The sequence below is a fragment of the Meles meles genome, chromosome 3, assembly GCF_922984935.1.
Source record: "Meles meles chromosome 3, mMelMel3.1 paternal haplotype, whole genome shotgun sequence".
NCBI classification, from domain to species: domain Eukaryota; kingdom Metazoa; phylum Chordata; class Mammalia; order Carnivora; family Mustelidae; genus Meles; species Meles meles.
In genome coordinates, this window is record NC_060068.1 from 157783160 (window position 1) to 157799709 (window position 16550).

Consider the following 16550-nt stretch of genomic DNA (forward strand, 5'->3'; position numbering starts at 1 on the left):
CAGGAAACCATAGGACCTCTTCTTCATAAGGCCACTACTCTCAAGAGCAGGAGATGTAGCTGACTCTACACAAAAAAACAGAGTCAGAGAGTTAGACAAAATGAGGAGACTGAGAAATCTGTCCCAAGTTAAAGGCCAGGACAAAAATCACAAGAAAGGAGCTAACCAAAATGGAGATGAGTAATATGCCTGGTAGAGAATTTAAAGTAATGGTAATAAAGATACTCACTGGAGTTGAGAAAAGAGTGGAGGACCTCAGTAAGATCCTCAACAAAAAGATGGAAAACATTAAGAAATCAGAGATGAAGAACTCATTAACTGAAATTGAGAATACACTAGATGGAATAAATAGTAGACAGTAGGAAGAAAAAGGGAGAGAAAGAGAAAGGAATCCAAGCATATCACCAAAGAAAAATCAGCCAACAGCAAAAGAGAAGAGCAAGAGAAGAAAGAAATAGAGAAAAACTATAAAAACAATGATAAAACAAGTAACAAAATAGCAATAGTTACATATCTATCAATAATTACTTTGACTGTAAGTGGACTAGTTGCTCCAATCAAAATACATAGGGTGACAGTCATTTTGGGTCATTTCAGACTTAATGACACATGGAGATTGACAGTGAAAGAATGGAAAAACATTTCTCATGAAATGGAAGCAAAAAGAAAGCCATGGTAGCAACACTTATACTGACAAAATATACTTTAAAAGAAGATTGTAACAAGAGACTAAGAAGGACACTATAAGGGACACCTGGGTGACTCAGTCATTTAAGCGTCCGACACTTGATTTTAGCTCAGGTCATGATCTCAGGGTTGTGAGATCAAGCCCTGAGTCAGGTTCTGTGCTGGATGTGGAGCCTGCTTGGGATTCTCTCTTTCTCTCTCTTCCTCTGCCCCTAACCCACTGCTTATGCTCTCTCAATCCCCCACCAAAAAAAAAAAAAAAAAAAAAAGGACACTATAAAATCATAAAGGGAAGGATACTTCAAGAAAATATAACAGTTATAAATATGTACCAAACATGGAAGCACCCAAATGATAAAATAGCTTTTAATAATGTAAAGGAAATATTTGTTAGTAATACAATAATAGTAGGGGAGTTTAACACCCACTTCCATCAATGGATAGATTATCCAAAGAGAGAATCAACAAGGAAACAGTGACTTTGAATGACACATCGGAGCAGATAGATCTAACAGATATATTCAGAACATTCCATCCTAAAACAGCAGAATACACATTCTTTTCAAATACACGTGGAACATCTCCAGAATAGAAAAACCCATAGCTAACATCATACCCAATGGTGAAAAACTGAGAGATTTTCTTCTAAGATCAGGAAGAAAACAAGGATGTTTACTCTCACCACTGTTATTACAGCATATTATTGGAAGTCCCAGCTACAGCAGTCAGACAAGAAAAAGAAATAAAAGCATCCAAATTGCTAAGGAAGAAGTAAAATTGTCACTATCTGCAGATGACATGATACTGTATATACGGAAGATCCTAAAGTCTCCACCAAAACATTGCTAGAGCTGATAAATGAATTCAGTAAGGTCACAGGACACAAATCAATATGCAGAAATCAATTGCATTTCTGTACACTAATGATGAAACAACACAAAGAGAAATTAAGAAAACAGTCCCATTTATAATTGGATCAAAAATAATAAAATATTCAGGAATGAACTTAAGCTCAGCCAAAAAAAAAAAATATAAAACATTGTTGAAAGAAATTGAAGATGACTTAGATTGAAAGATACTCCATGCTCATGGATTGGAAGAAAAAATGCTGTTAAAATATCCATACCATCCACGCAATCTACAGATTTAATGCAGTCCTTATCAAAACACCAACAGCATTTTTCACAGAATTCAAATAATCCTAAAATTTGATGGAAAACAACCTGAATAGCCAAAGCAATCTTGAAAAAGAACAAAACTGGAGGTATTAGAATTCCAGATTTCAAGATATACTATCAAGCTGTAGTAATCAAAACAGCATGGTATTGGCACAAAATCAGACACATAGATCAATAGAACACAATAGAGAACCCCCAAATAAACCCATGGTTATATGATCAATCCATCTTTGACAAATGAGACAAGAATATGTGATGGGGAAAAATCTCTTCGGGGTGCCTGGGTGGCTCAGTGGGTTAAAGCCACTGCCTTCTGCTCAGGTCATGATCCCAGGATCCTGGGATTGAGCCCCACATCGGGCTCTCTGCTCAGCGGGGAGCCTGCTTCCCCCTCTCTCTCTCTCTCTGCCTGCCTCTCTGCCTACTTGTGATCTCTGTCTGTCAAATAAATAAATAAAATCTTTTAAAAAAATCTCTTCAACAAATAGTGTTGGGAAAACTTGGATCGTCACCTGTAAAAGAATGAAACAGGACCACTTTCGCACATCATACACAATAGTAAATTCAAAATGGATTACAGACCTAAACATGAGACCTGAAATGATAAAAATCCTAGTACATAGCTGCATAGTATTCCATTGTGTATATATACCGCATCTTCTTTATCCATTCATCTGTTGATGGACATCTAGGTTCTTTCCATAGTCTGGCTATTGTAGACATTGCTGCTATAAACATTCGGGTACACGTGCCACAGGGTGTAATTTCTTTGAAATTGGCCATAATAACATCTTTCTATATATGCAAGGGAAACAAAAGCAAAGATTGGGACTACATCAAAATAAAAAGTTTCTGTACAACAAAGGAAAAAATCAACAAAACTAAAATGGAACTTACTGAATGAGAGAAGATATTTACAAATGACATATCTGATAAAGGATTAGTATCCAAAATATATAAAGAACTTATACAACTCAACACACACACACACAAATAATCCAATTAAAAAATGGGCTGAAGACATGAACAGACATTTTTCCAAAGAAAAAAATGCAGATGCCCAACAGACACATGAGAAGATGCTTATCACTCGCTATCAGGGAAATGCAAGGCAAAAACCACAATGAGATATCACCTAACATCTGTCATAATGGCAAAAAAAATTTTAAAAATAGAAACAAGTGTTGGTGAAGATGTGGAAAAAAGGAATTGTGCATTGTTGATGGGAATGCAGACTGAAATGGTCACTGGGGAAGACAGTATGGAAGTCCTCAAAAAGTTAAAAATAGAATTACTATATGATCCAGTAATTCTGCTACTGGGTATTTACCAAACAATACAAAAACACTAATTCAAAAAGATATATGCACCCATATATTTACTGCAGCATTATTTACAGTAACCAAACTATGGAAGCAGCCCAAGTGTCCATCAATGGATGAATGGATGAAGATGTGCTATATATATGCAATGGAATTATTCAGCCACGAAAAAAGAATGATATCTTGCCATTTACAACAAATGGATGGAACTAGAGAGTATTATGCTAAGTGAAATAAGTCAGTCAGAGAAAGACAAATACCATATGATTTCACTCATATGTGGTATTTAGGAAACAGAACAAATGAACAAACAAAAACAGACAAATCAAAAATCAGACTCTTAAATATAAAGAACAAACTTATGGTTACCAGAGGGGAGGTGGGAAGGGGATGGGAGGAATAAGTGTTGGGGATTAAGAGTACACTTATCAGATGAGAAGGGGCATGTTCAGGGTGGTATGGCTGTAGACAAGAGTACACCTATCATGATGAGCACTGAGAAATGTATGGAATTCTTGAATCACTATATTGTACACCTGAAATAATATAGCATTGTATGTTAACTATACTGGAATTAAAATTAAAAACTTTAATAAATAAATAAAAATACAAATAAAAAAGAAATGTATAAAAGATAAAGATGTGCTGAAACCTGGGTGTTGTGTATCCAATCTCAGTGGTAGTGGGAGGTAGAGATTCAGAGGCCTGATGAGCACCCTAAAAAGGGCCATAGGTAACAATCAACCATAACTTTGTTTTGCTTTGTAGTCCTCTAATAGCTTGAAAGAAACACTGAATTTGCAACAGAAATATTTCTTGTGTGAATTACTCATGCTTTCTATTAGTTAGAAAAACAAGTTATATAAAATTGAGTTGCTGAGAAAACCTTAATATAAGTGAAAGGAAAACATAGGCAGCCTAAGACTATTATAGCCAATGGTCAAATAACAAGATTATTTGAAATTGAAAGGTATTAGTTTTTGTGGTACAGTAATTTAGAATATTTAGGTATTTAGAAGATACCCTTTCCCTGCCATCATCTTTAGAATTGTAAAATATAAGATATAAAGGTCATTTTGTAAAAGCCTGCATGAAACTTTAAAATTTAGTTGTAAATACTTGAGAAGTGGGCTCAGGACAATGATTATGCCTTCAGTTAATTTGGATAAATTCAGGAGAATAAAATTAATCAAACCATAATTAAATCTTAAACTTTTCAGTTTAATATATTGGCTTTATACATTTATGTTGTAAATTCCATGTAGCAATGGATAATATGTTGTCTTTTTCCCTGATAGGATTCATTATTGATTTTAGGACTTATTAAAGAATAAGTACAAACATAATTGCTCCACCTTGAGAAGAATGACAAGTATTGTGAAGGATTTTTTTAATGTATACTACAAGTGATCATAATTTTTCTTTATAATAAGGAAAAACAATAACAATGATAGTAATTGTTATAAGTAGTAGTACGTATGAATAATGCAGAGTTAGGTTAAACACAATTTAGTGATCTTTGTTTTATACAGCATTTGTGAAGTAGATTTTTGCTTCCAATAAGCATGTGTCTTGTTTTTAAACATAAGACAAATTGCTTCTAATTTTAATGATGATCAGAGGAAATTAATGAGAATCATTTGATTTTGTATGTCATGCAACCCATATTGGTTTTGTTTTGTTTTGAAATCCAATGTATTGTAGGAAATACAGTTGTTCAGTAACCTAAATTGTACTTTACACTGCTTAAGTGGGCTTAGGCAAGGGATGGAGCCGATGAGAAGGGGAGAGGAAGAGGGAAATCCCAAAGGGGTATTTTGATATCTACAATGAAATAGCAGATTACTACAGCTTTACTAGCAAAAAGATAAGAATAAATGACAGCCAAGCCACATGGGTATCATCTGGGAGTGTTCTAGAAATGCAGGATCTTAGATACCACCCCAGACCAAATGAATCAGAATGTGCATTTTAACAAGATTATATGATTCTGATGGATATTTTGATTTGAGTAGCCCTGGGTAAAGTACCCCTCTCCCACAGTATTTATAAATATTTTCTACATTCATGGTATTTTGCTAGATAGGGAATTCTGTTCAGTTTAGAGCCTAATAGCCTGGTGCTTGTATTTAGATAAAAGGATTTAAGTCTTAAACTGCTAAAACACAGGCTTCTATGTAATCTAAGGCATTATTGAGTAAAAGGGAGTGATGTATGCATCAGGACCTCTATTTCCTCTAAAATTGAGCCATAGAAGCGATGACTATTCCACATATAAGTAAGCCAATTTCCTCAGTAATATAGAACAAAGTAATTTAAACTTGTTGGATCTTAGATTTAGCTTATTTTTAGAAGTTCTGGCCATAAAAGTCATTATACAATTTTGAATGGATCTTATGGGGGATGTCAGTTTTTACAGATACCTGTCTCCCAGAGTGCTCCATCTGCCCAATGGGAGAGGGCAGTCTTCTGAAATTCTGGCTCCTTTGGCTAAAAAGAATATTTGTGGCATTACTGTGTTTATTTAGACTGTCTGAGGTTACTCCACTAGTTATTTGTTTTAAACTCACGATAGAAAAGATGAATTTTAAAGAAAAATTTTAAATTATGCATATATGGGTTTGTGAATTAAGTATCCCATTATCATTGCCTGAGGACATTTGAAGAATTGTTGATATGTTTCAAAGGTATAACAATCACTAAATGCAGGGAAATAGAGGATTATTAACCTAAATATTCTAGATAAATATTAGCAGATTGAATTATGTTACTGTGAGACAGACATCTGACAACTTGAAATCTACTGATGAAATTTGTGGTTATATTAAATAGTTAGTTTTATTTAAATGAGAACTGTATCCACTAAAATTCTATCTATGTGTAGTGTATATGATGTTGCTTAAGGTGTTGCTCTTAACAGTGCAATTTAAGCAATTTTTTTCAACATTTTGGTTTAATTTTTTTCTAAGGAATATCTACTCTCTATTAAAAATCTTTCTACTTGACTAATACTCTAAATTTAATGAAACAAAATGTCAGTAAGTTTTTTAAAAAGCAGTATTTTCTAATGCAAATGCTGTCCAGCTAAATACCACCAGGAATAGGTCTTTAATTGAATAAGTTTGTTTTATTACTTGATGCAATAAGAAAAGATGCACACCATGGAATCATGGGGTGTGTCAGTAAGAAGGTTGTTATGGACTGAATGTGTCCCCCAACCAAATTCTTGAGTGGAAATACTAACCCTCAACACGATGGTATTTGAAGATGAGTTCTTTAGGAGGTAATTAAGGTTAGGTGAGGTCATGAGGATGTGGTCCTCATGGTGGGGTTAGTTCCCTTATAAGAAGAGACACAGGTACTAGGTGGCTCAGTTGGTTGAGGATCTGGGTCTTGATCTCAGCTCAGGTTTTGGTCTCGGGATCATGAGTTCAAGCCCTGCATTGGGCTCTGCTTTGGGCAGGGAGGGTACATTAAAGAGAGAGAGAGAGCTAGCAGAAAGCTTGTTCTCTGTCTCCACTATGTTATCTGCAAGTCAGAGAGTTCTCACTCGAAACTAAACATGCTGACACCCTGTTCTTAGACTGTTAGCCTCCAGAACCATAAGGAAATAAATTTCAGTTGTTTAAGCTATCCAGTGTATGGTATTTTGTTACAGTAGCCACAGCAGAATAATACAAGGGTATTGAAGAGAATCTATCTATAGCACTTTGGCTTTGGTTTCAGTGATTTGAGGGGGGAATCTAAAAAAGCAGGTTTGCTCTACCTAGGGTACTGCCAAAAAGTGGGGACAATTCCATAACTGATTTTCTCAATAAGTGGATAGGGCAGACAAAAGAGTGGATAAAGCTATAATTGGTACAGAAGCAGCAATTATTCAAATTAACCAGGGGAGAGGTGTTTTGGTATTTTGTGGGTGGCACAGTGACCTTGATTTTGTTTATGCTTAGATTGAATGATAAAGTGACATTACAAATCAGAGAAAGACAATTATCATAGGATCTCACTGATACGTGGAATTTAAGAAACAAAACAGAGAATCATAAGGGAAGAGAGGAAAAAATAAAACAAGATAAAACTAGAGAGGAAGATAAACTGTAAGAGACTCTTAATCATAGGAAACAAACGGTTGCTGGAGGGGAGGGCGGTGGAGGGGATGGGATAACTGGGTGATATACATTAAGGAGAGCATGTGATGTAATGAGCACTGGGCATTATATAAGACTGATAAATCAGTGACCTCTACCTCTGAAACTAATAATGCATTCTATATTAATTAATTGAATTTAAATTTTAAAAAATGGAAAAAATAAAGTGACATCATTTTGTCTCACACTCTCATAATCTCAGAATGACCTTGTCTGATACTGATATCATCAGAGTTTTTTTATGTCCCGCAGGGAAATACATGGCCTAGCTGTGAACACAGAGTTAGCTTCTTAACAACAGTGAAGCTGAGCTGCATATACCAAGCAAGGTCCCTGATTCTCCTTCCCAGTTTCTTCTTTTTTACTAATCAGAAAGTTGACTTCTAGATGTTTTAGAAGATTTATTTCTTTCAATAATATAGTCTTTTTAAAAAGATATTTTTAAATTTAGGGTCTTTATTCAATAAGCAAATATTAAATACATAATGGGATCATCTTATAAATCTTTAATTTCTTTCTTATGAAAGAAAGCTTAAATAACATCTAAATCAATGACTCATTTAATGCTGGCATCCTCTTTGACATAGCTGCCTAGGAGTTCCCCAGACTACCTGACACAGTGCATTCCAGATATCAGACGTTGAGCTACTCCTTGATTCCTCAAAGCTTCTGACTCAGTCTTGGGCCAGATCAATTTTGAGGTGAGGGAATCCACTTGGATCATTTCAGCCAATGAATTTCCTTTCTCTTGGTCTGATGGTCAGTCTCATATAATCATTTTCTCCATTCAAACTTGTAGTCAAGGGTCAGCCTTGTATTCATTACAGACCTTAATGCAAGGTTCAAATAATTATTTGGAAATACACCAGATTAGGGTAAAAGCTACGGAAATACAATTCAGAAAATGAAATGCAAATAGTTCCTTAAATATCTGAAAATGCTTAACTTACTCATGATATAAATGTAAATGAAATGATACTGTAGTGCTATTTTTCACCTCTAGAATTATTAAGAATTAAAATGCTACATGTGGGGCGCCTGGGTGGCTCAGTGGGTTAAGCTGCTGCCTTCGGCTCAGGTCCTGATCTCAGAGTCCTGGGATCGAGTCCCGCATCGGGCTCTCTGCTCAGCAGGGAGCCTGCTTCCCTCTCTCTCTCTCTGCCTGACTCTCTATTTCCTTGTGATCTCTCTCTGTCAAATAAATAAAATCTTTAAAAAAAAAAAAAAGCTACATGCATTCTATAATATGCTTTGTTAGCGAGGCTGTGAGGAAACAGACCTTTTCATACATTGCTGGTAGGAATGTATATTAGTACAGTTTCTATGGAGACTATTTTGGCAAAATGTATTCAATTTTCATCAATAGGAACTGAGTGAGTACATTAAGACACTCATAAAATGAAAAACCCTGTAAAAAATAATAAGGAAATTTTTTATATACTGAAATGGAAAGATTTACAAGATGTATTGCTAAGTGAAAGAAATCCAGCTGCAAAACAGTATATATAGTAACATGCCATTTATATAAAATCAAGGAGTGGACAAATAACTTTATATATGTGTGTGTATATATATATATATATAATATTAAAATTTCTGAAAGAACATATAAGGACTAAAAATTAGTAAGGAGCTATAGAAGATAAAAGTAGGCAAGAAGATTTTCATTTCTTTGTACTTTTATATTTGAACTATATGAATATATCACTCATTCAAAAATTAACTAAAAATAATTTTGGGATAGAATAAATAGGATTTCTGGTCACTACAAAAATTGCACCTGTTTTAATGTTGTATCTCCCCATATTCCTTCATATGCAATACAGAACAATAAAAGAACAAACAAACCTGTGCATAACTACACTCCAAGCATAAATAGAAGACAGAAAACATTCAAACTTCAAATTACCTTTTTTATATGTATATATAAAAATTCAAGTGAGCTGTCTCTCATGTTCTTTCTGTAAGTCTGCATGTCTTCATGGTGACCAGTAAAGGAAAAACTGCTGGAAAGGGAGTAGAAGAGAGCTAGTGGTGGCCAAGGATTGATTTAAATCCAATACCACATAGGAGAAGTTTCATCCTTAGGTTGAAATTATTGGAAAAGTATGCTGGTAGATCAGAGCACTGGCTACAGGAAAGAGATTTAAAAGTCCACACAACTCCAGGTGGCAGTCATTGTAATATATTGCTTCTGGGGGAGAAAAAAACCCAAAAAGATAAGGGACAGTTACTTTTGATGATTGAATGGTGAAGTATAAAGGAAACAAAAAAGAAATGTCAGGGTCTCCAATGATTCGTCTCTCCCTCTGGTTTCCTCCCTTCATTTTCCCCTTCCTTTCCCTAATGTCCTCCATGCTATTCTTTATGTCCCACATGTAAGTGAAACCATATGGTAATTGTCTTTCTTTGCTTGACTTACTTCACTTAGCATAATCCCCTTCCATCCATGTTAATGCAAAAGTTGGGTATTCACCTTTTCTGGTGGCAGCATGATATTCCATTGTATATATGGCTCACATCTTCTTTATCTTCTTTATGATATTCCATTGTATATATGGCTCACATCTTCTTTATCTTCTTTATCTTCTTTATCCATTCATCTGTTTAAGGGCATCTTGGCTTCTTCTACAGTTTGGCCATTGTTGCTATGAACCATAAGATACTATGGACTCTGGCAAACAAACTTAAGGTTTCAGAGAGGAGGTGGGTCGGAGATGGGTTAGCCTGGTGATGGGCATTAGGGAAGGCATGTATTGCAATGAGCATGGGGTATTATACACAAATAATGAATCATGGAACACTACATCAAAAACTAATGACGCACTGTATGGTGACTAACATAACATAATAAAAAAAATAAAAATAAATAAAGGAATAAACATTTCTGAATGTTAGGGCCTTGCAATCCAAAAAATAGTCTAAAACTGGAGGACACATAATCCCTCCCCCACCTCCCTCAGAAACCCCCATACAAAATCCATTAGATACCTCTGCTCTGCTGCACTGACAGAAGAGGGCACCATTGAACTAAAAATTTTGTTTGCCACCACACATCCACAAAATGAATAAGACAAAAGTGAATCTATTCAAGGCTGCTTGCTATTAGACAACAAAATCAGAATGAAAATATTTCATTTGATGAGAATTTGTCCCCAGATACATGAAGAGATAAATTGTAGTAAAAGAACTCCAAATTGAATTTAGAATTCTAAACAAACATTTACAGATATGAAAACATTAAAGACAGAAATGTAAAAAAAGTAGTAAAAATCAAGAGATTGATGAAACTCAATTAAGACATAAAGAGAAAGAGAAAATGATCATAAATATGATCATAGCATACTCAAGGGTAAACAGACTTTCAGGTGAAATTTTTATGACACATTGACGTAGGAAAACAAAAATGTAGGATAATGAAAAGTGATACAAAAAATAAAAAGGAACAGAGAGAAAGTGGTTGAAATGGAAGACAGGCAAAGAAAAATGTGTGTGTGTGTGTATTGGAGTCCTTAAAGCAAAAAAAGAAAACAATGAAATAAAACTAATATTTAAAACTGCAATCCAAAAGATGTTCCAGTAACAAATGAATATCTGAATTGACATCTTGAAAAGGTTCAGTAGTTACCTGAGAAAAAGGGCCTGGAATAGCCAGCTTTAAGATATATCCTAGTAAATTCTTAAAATTCAAGATCTAGAAAAAGGTTTTCCTAAGTCCTTCTATCAAAAATATCAAATGACTTAGAAGGAGGGAAAAATAGACTGGAGTCAGACTTCTCCAAAACAACTTACAAAATAATAGAGCTATGGGTCAACATTATATAAACAAAACAAAAACAAGGAAGAAACTGTGAACCAAAGATTGTATTCAGATGTAAAGACAATAGAAGAACAGAATCTACTGGAAGATGGGTTTATCCAAATAAAGAGATGACTGAGAAAACTTCAGCAATGTGGTTTATGATAAACATTTAATATATATCATTGCACATCTAAGGCTAAAACAAGTATGGCTACAAGGATGGAAGAATAATTAGACAAATTACAATTCTGAAAGTGTAGAAATGCTGTGAATAAAAAATGGGAGGATAAAAGAGAGTTAAAATTAAATAGGGAAGAAGTATAAGCTCTGGTAGTATTTTCTATACATGGGAGTTGAACGAATCACTAAATCCTGACAAATCTGGGAATAAAAAACAACTAAAAAATTGAACTATTTTTGCTCTGTATAGCAGATAAAGGGCTGATATCCCTAATGTAGAAGGAACCCTTAAAAATTAAGAGGGGAGAAACACCATATGTCTGATAGAAAAGTGGCTAAAAGGTAATTGACAATTTACAAAAAAAAACCACAACCAAACCACCCTTAATGAGAAACCATTTCAACCTCATTTATAAGTGGAAAAGTATGAATTAAAAATACACAAAGATGCTATTTTTCATTTTTCAGACTGGCAAAATTAAAAAATATGACAACATATATGTTGAGCGAGGCTGTGTGCAATCCAGCACTCTCATATATTGCTAGTGGGACAACTTCAAATATGCAAATCAGTACAACCTCTGGAGAAAGGGATTTGGCAATATCTAACAGAAGTAGTTATGCATTTATCTTTCAACCCACACAGCCCTTTATGGGAACCTATCCTGAATGTATACACTCAGCAATTCAAAAATATACACTGACAAGGTTATTCACTACAACATTGTTTATAATTACAAAATATCTGAAGCCACCTACAGGGGAGAGGTTAAACAAATTACGGTATTTCTATCCAAAGGCATACCATGCAGCTATGAAAAGAAAGAGGAAGATCTCTAAGCTGATACAGAATGATGTGAAGTATATATGATTTTTTAAAAAGCAAAATATAAAAAACTGTCTGGAATTTACTGACTTGTATAAGAAAAAAAGGGTAATAGAAAGATATATGTATTTGCTTAGTTGTGCAATACAAAATACAGGAAGCATAAACCAAAGACAGTTACCACCAGGGTGGTTAGGAACGGGTACAAAAATATGGGAGCTCTAGGAAAGGAGTAGAATGTATGGGTTAGGGGAGAAACAGTTCTCTAATTTGTATGTATTTGTATAGTTCTAAATTTCAGTACAAAGATGATATTTCACATTCTAAAATGAATGAATGAATGAACAAATGAATGAATGAAATCAACAAGATTGGGAGAAAACCAAAATGTATCCAACAGAAACAAATGAGCCTAATTGTATTCTAAATGAGTAATATAACTACACTCAATGGAAATGAGGGGACTGATTAAAGGAACTGCTCTGTATTTTGATTATTTCATGCTCTGTATTTTGATTATATACCCTCAGGTTATATTTAAAAAACCTGTAAATGAATATTGATTCTAATTAGTAGGTTTGTTTTTCACAGGAATATAGGTTATTGATTCTGAAATATTTAAAGAATATCCTGGTACTGAACAAAAAAGTAAATATATTGTGGATTAAGAGAGCCAAGTTTCTAATTGTCAGAGAAGCAAGCTATAGAAATGGAAAGGAAGAAGACTAGAATGAAGCTTTTTATTTTGGAATCAGAGGTGTCTTTGTAAATTCATGGTTTTAAAATATAATGATAACTATAGAAGTACATATGTTTAGATATTTTCTGTCTGTGTCCACTGAGATGACCTCAGCACAATGCACTTTAATACTAATAAGCATCCCTAGCACCCAGATAGTGGTTTCTAAATATCAGTCTTCACTAAAAAGAACCAAGGTTCATTAGAAAAATAACTGATTCACGATCTAGTGTAGCAAAAGTTCGAGTTGAAATTAGAATATCTTTTATGTGGGTGCCATAGGTAAGGAAGTATTCAAATAGTGATGGAGACATAGCAAAAAGGCAAGAAAGTAGTTTGAAGGGCTCTCAATGGCCAAATTTTGGACAGTTGAGCATCAAAATAAATAATGATAGATTAAAATCCTAAATTTTTACATATATAAATCCATAAATTAATAAATAAAAGTAGTACAAGAACACTCTTTCCAACTGTAAAATGTCAAATATTAAATGTAGAAGAATGATGGAGTTGGAAAAAATGAAACACCACCTTACTAATAAATGTTTCCATTAAGAATCATCAGTAAATGGTGATTCATAGATCTGTACCCTTGAGGCTAATAATACATTATATGTCAATTTAAAAAAAATTTTTTTTAAAAGAATCATCAGCAAAACTAGTGGACAAAAGCATCCAGATGAGAAATAAGATTTTTACATAATCTCAAGGTATCTCTTCATAAAATACTTGCTAGTTATTTTACTTAAAAAGAAAAATAGTAACTTTATGGTGGACAGTCCAGACAGAAATCACCATAACCTAGGGATATTATGAAGGAAATAAAATAAGGTGTGATGGTGTGATAGTCCCAGAGATTCTTTGTGGAGTTGGTTGGGAAAGATCTTTCTGAGACAGACATGTGAAGTGATACTTAAAGAATGAGAAAGAGCCAATACTTACAGAGCTAAGAGCATACCTCATAAAGAAATACTTTGGATTTATAATAGATATCAAGGTGGACACTGTATGAGTAGTAGACATCTCATATACTGCAATAATATTTAGCTGAGTGCCAACTAGAAAATTATATCACAAGTTACTAAACATGAAAAGTATAGAATATCTTAAAATGACAATTAGGATATTTAGGATCTGTTCCTTTTACTACCATGTAGCTAGGTTTCATACACAAATTGCTAAAATTTTCTGACTTAATTTTATCTGTAGCAAGGGCAGTGAGTGGATTCTTTACACATTCAATATTTATGACCTTACAATCTTATGAAATATCAATATTTATAATTTTATAATGTAGTAGATATAAATAAAGACAAGATGATGATAAAGAATAAATAATGTCTTAAAATCTTCCATTGTTATCTATGAGCAGTCTCTGGGCTAGACAATACTTTGATCTTTAATAAGAAAGGGGGTATTTCTAGGACACCAAGAAAAAAATACTAGTCAAAGTGTTTCATAAACTCAAACAGTACTTCCAACTTTGACAAAACTCTCCCTTTTCACTCTTAATTGATGACTTTATATCTTATTTAATGGAAAAAATATAAAAATTCAGGTATGAATCTCTATACATTCCCAACAACAAACATACCAGCTTATTAAAACTGTGCCAATATTCACTGCTTTAAGTCCTGTTACAGTGAATTAAATATCCCTGCTTCTATCTACTCTCTTAATGGCTTTAAAGTATATAGTATAGTATAATTAACTATATTAATCATGCTGTACATTATATCCCTAGGACTTATTTACCTTGTAATGTAAGTTTGTACCCTTTGGTCACCTTCACCCACTTCCCCCACTTTTACCTTTTACCTCTGGCAACCACCAGTCTGTTCTCTGTTGTTGTGAGTTTCTGTTTGGATTCCCATGAGATCATGCAGTATTTATTCTTCTCTGATTTATTTGAATTAGCACAATGCCCTCAAGATCCATCCATGTTGTTGCAAATAGCAAGATTTCCTTTTATTAAAAGAGATAATATTCTACTGTATGCATGTATGTATGTATATAGCTCATTTTCTTTATCCATTCAACACTCAGGTTGTTTCCATGATTTGTCTCTTGTAATAATGCTACAATATCTTTTCAGGACTGTGATTTCATTTCTTTCAGATATAACCAGCAATTGCTAGATTGTAGATGGTGAGCATCTTAAGGGCAGAAACCATAGTTTTCTCAATATTACCACTGCATAGCACAGTACTTGGTAACTAACTAGTAGACAGTCAACAAATATTTAATCAGCTAGGCTGAATTAAATCCATAGGCATTAGGATATGGAAGAATGTTAGGATATGGAATAATGTTAACTCATCTCGCCCCATACTAACATTAACGCAATACACAGAAGGAAAGGAGGCATTCTTTTTTTTTTATTAAACTCTCATCATATATCTTAAGGCTTTTTTCTTGAGTTATGTACCTATATAGCCTTTGAGCTGATTCAATAGATTTTTTACTGAGAGAATATGGGAGCTAACAGGAGTCTCCCCTCAGTAGCTGGATTCCCCAGGCTGTAGAAGGTAATGGACTGCCTGACAAATGCAAAAAAAACTGCGTGGGTGTGGCTATCTTTTCGGAGCCAGTGGATACTGAGAGGGTAGAATGTGGTCCATTAATTTGAAATGCATGTTAATGTGGTGATTCACGTCAAAGATAAGCTTGCTTTCATAAATGGTCCTTCTCTCCCCAGTAAATAGGCTAGAGGAGATGACTTTTTGACAGAAATGAGACTTCAGGACTGGGGCACTCCTAAATGAAGGGGCCTATTTAGTTAATTATGGGGCCAACTTGTGAATGTGCTGCTAGAGGCTAGAAATGAATACTACCCCTTGTCCTAAAGGACCAGTAGGTGATGGTGTCAGCCAGCTTCAGCCCTGTTTGTGAAGAGCCCACACTTCCCTGGATAATCAGCCCAACTGTTAGGCCTATTTCATAATTAAAGAACCCACATGTTGGTCAGAGCTAACAAGGAGAAGTAGAGAGCAAGGAATAGCGGTGATTTTTTTCATCTCTTTCAAACGAGAATGTTCTTGAATATATGTATGTTCTGAGTTGGGAGGCAGACTTGTGTCCAAGGATTGGGAAAGTTATACTCCAGGGTATCCAAACTTAGATTACATTTCAGCATGTGGCGTTCTAGCTCTGTGTTCTGTTCACAAATTTTAAGGAAATAATATAAACCAAAATTTCTATAGGACTTGACATTTCCTACAGAAAATTCCATATTTAGGATGCATAAAATCAATGTAACGAATGACATTGGTGGAGTATTTCATCATTTCTTTCTTATTAATTCATTATCTTCTACCTAATACTTACTAAATACTTGTAAGAATCCCCATTGTTCCTATACCCAATTCTCAATTTCTGTTGCTTGTGCTTCTTAAGGTAAAAAATGTGGGCCATAGAGTCAGAATACCTGCATTTGAATTCTGTTTACACATTTATGGGATCTCAAATCATATCTGCTTCCTAGGGATGATGTGAAGAAAGAAGTGTGTTAATACACATTAGGCATGTGGGCATGTAGATCAGTGACTAGCATATTGTAAGTAATAAAAAAATTAGCCAGTCATCTCCTGAATATGTCCTATTTTGTTTCTCTTTACTCCTTTAATCTAGAATTTCACTGTATTTTCTTGGATTACAATTCTCTCCAC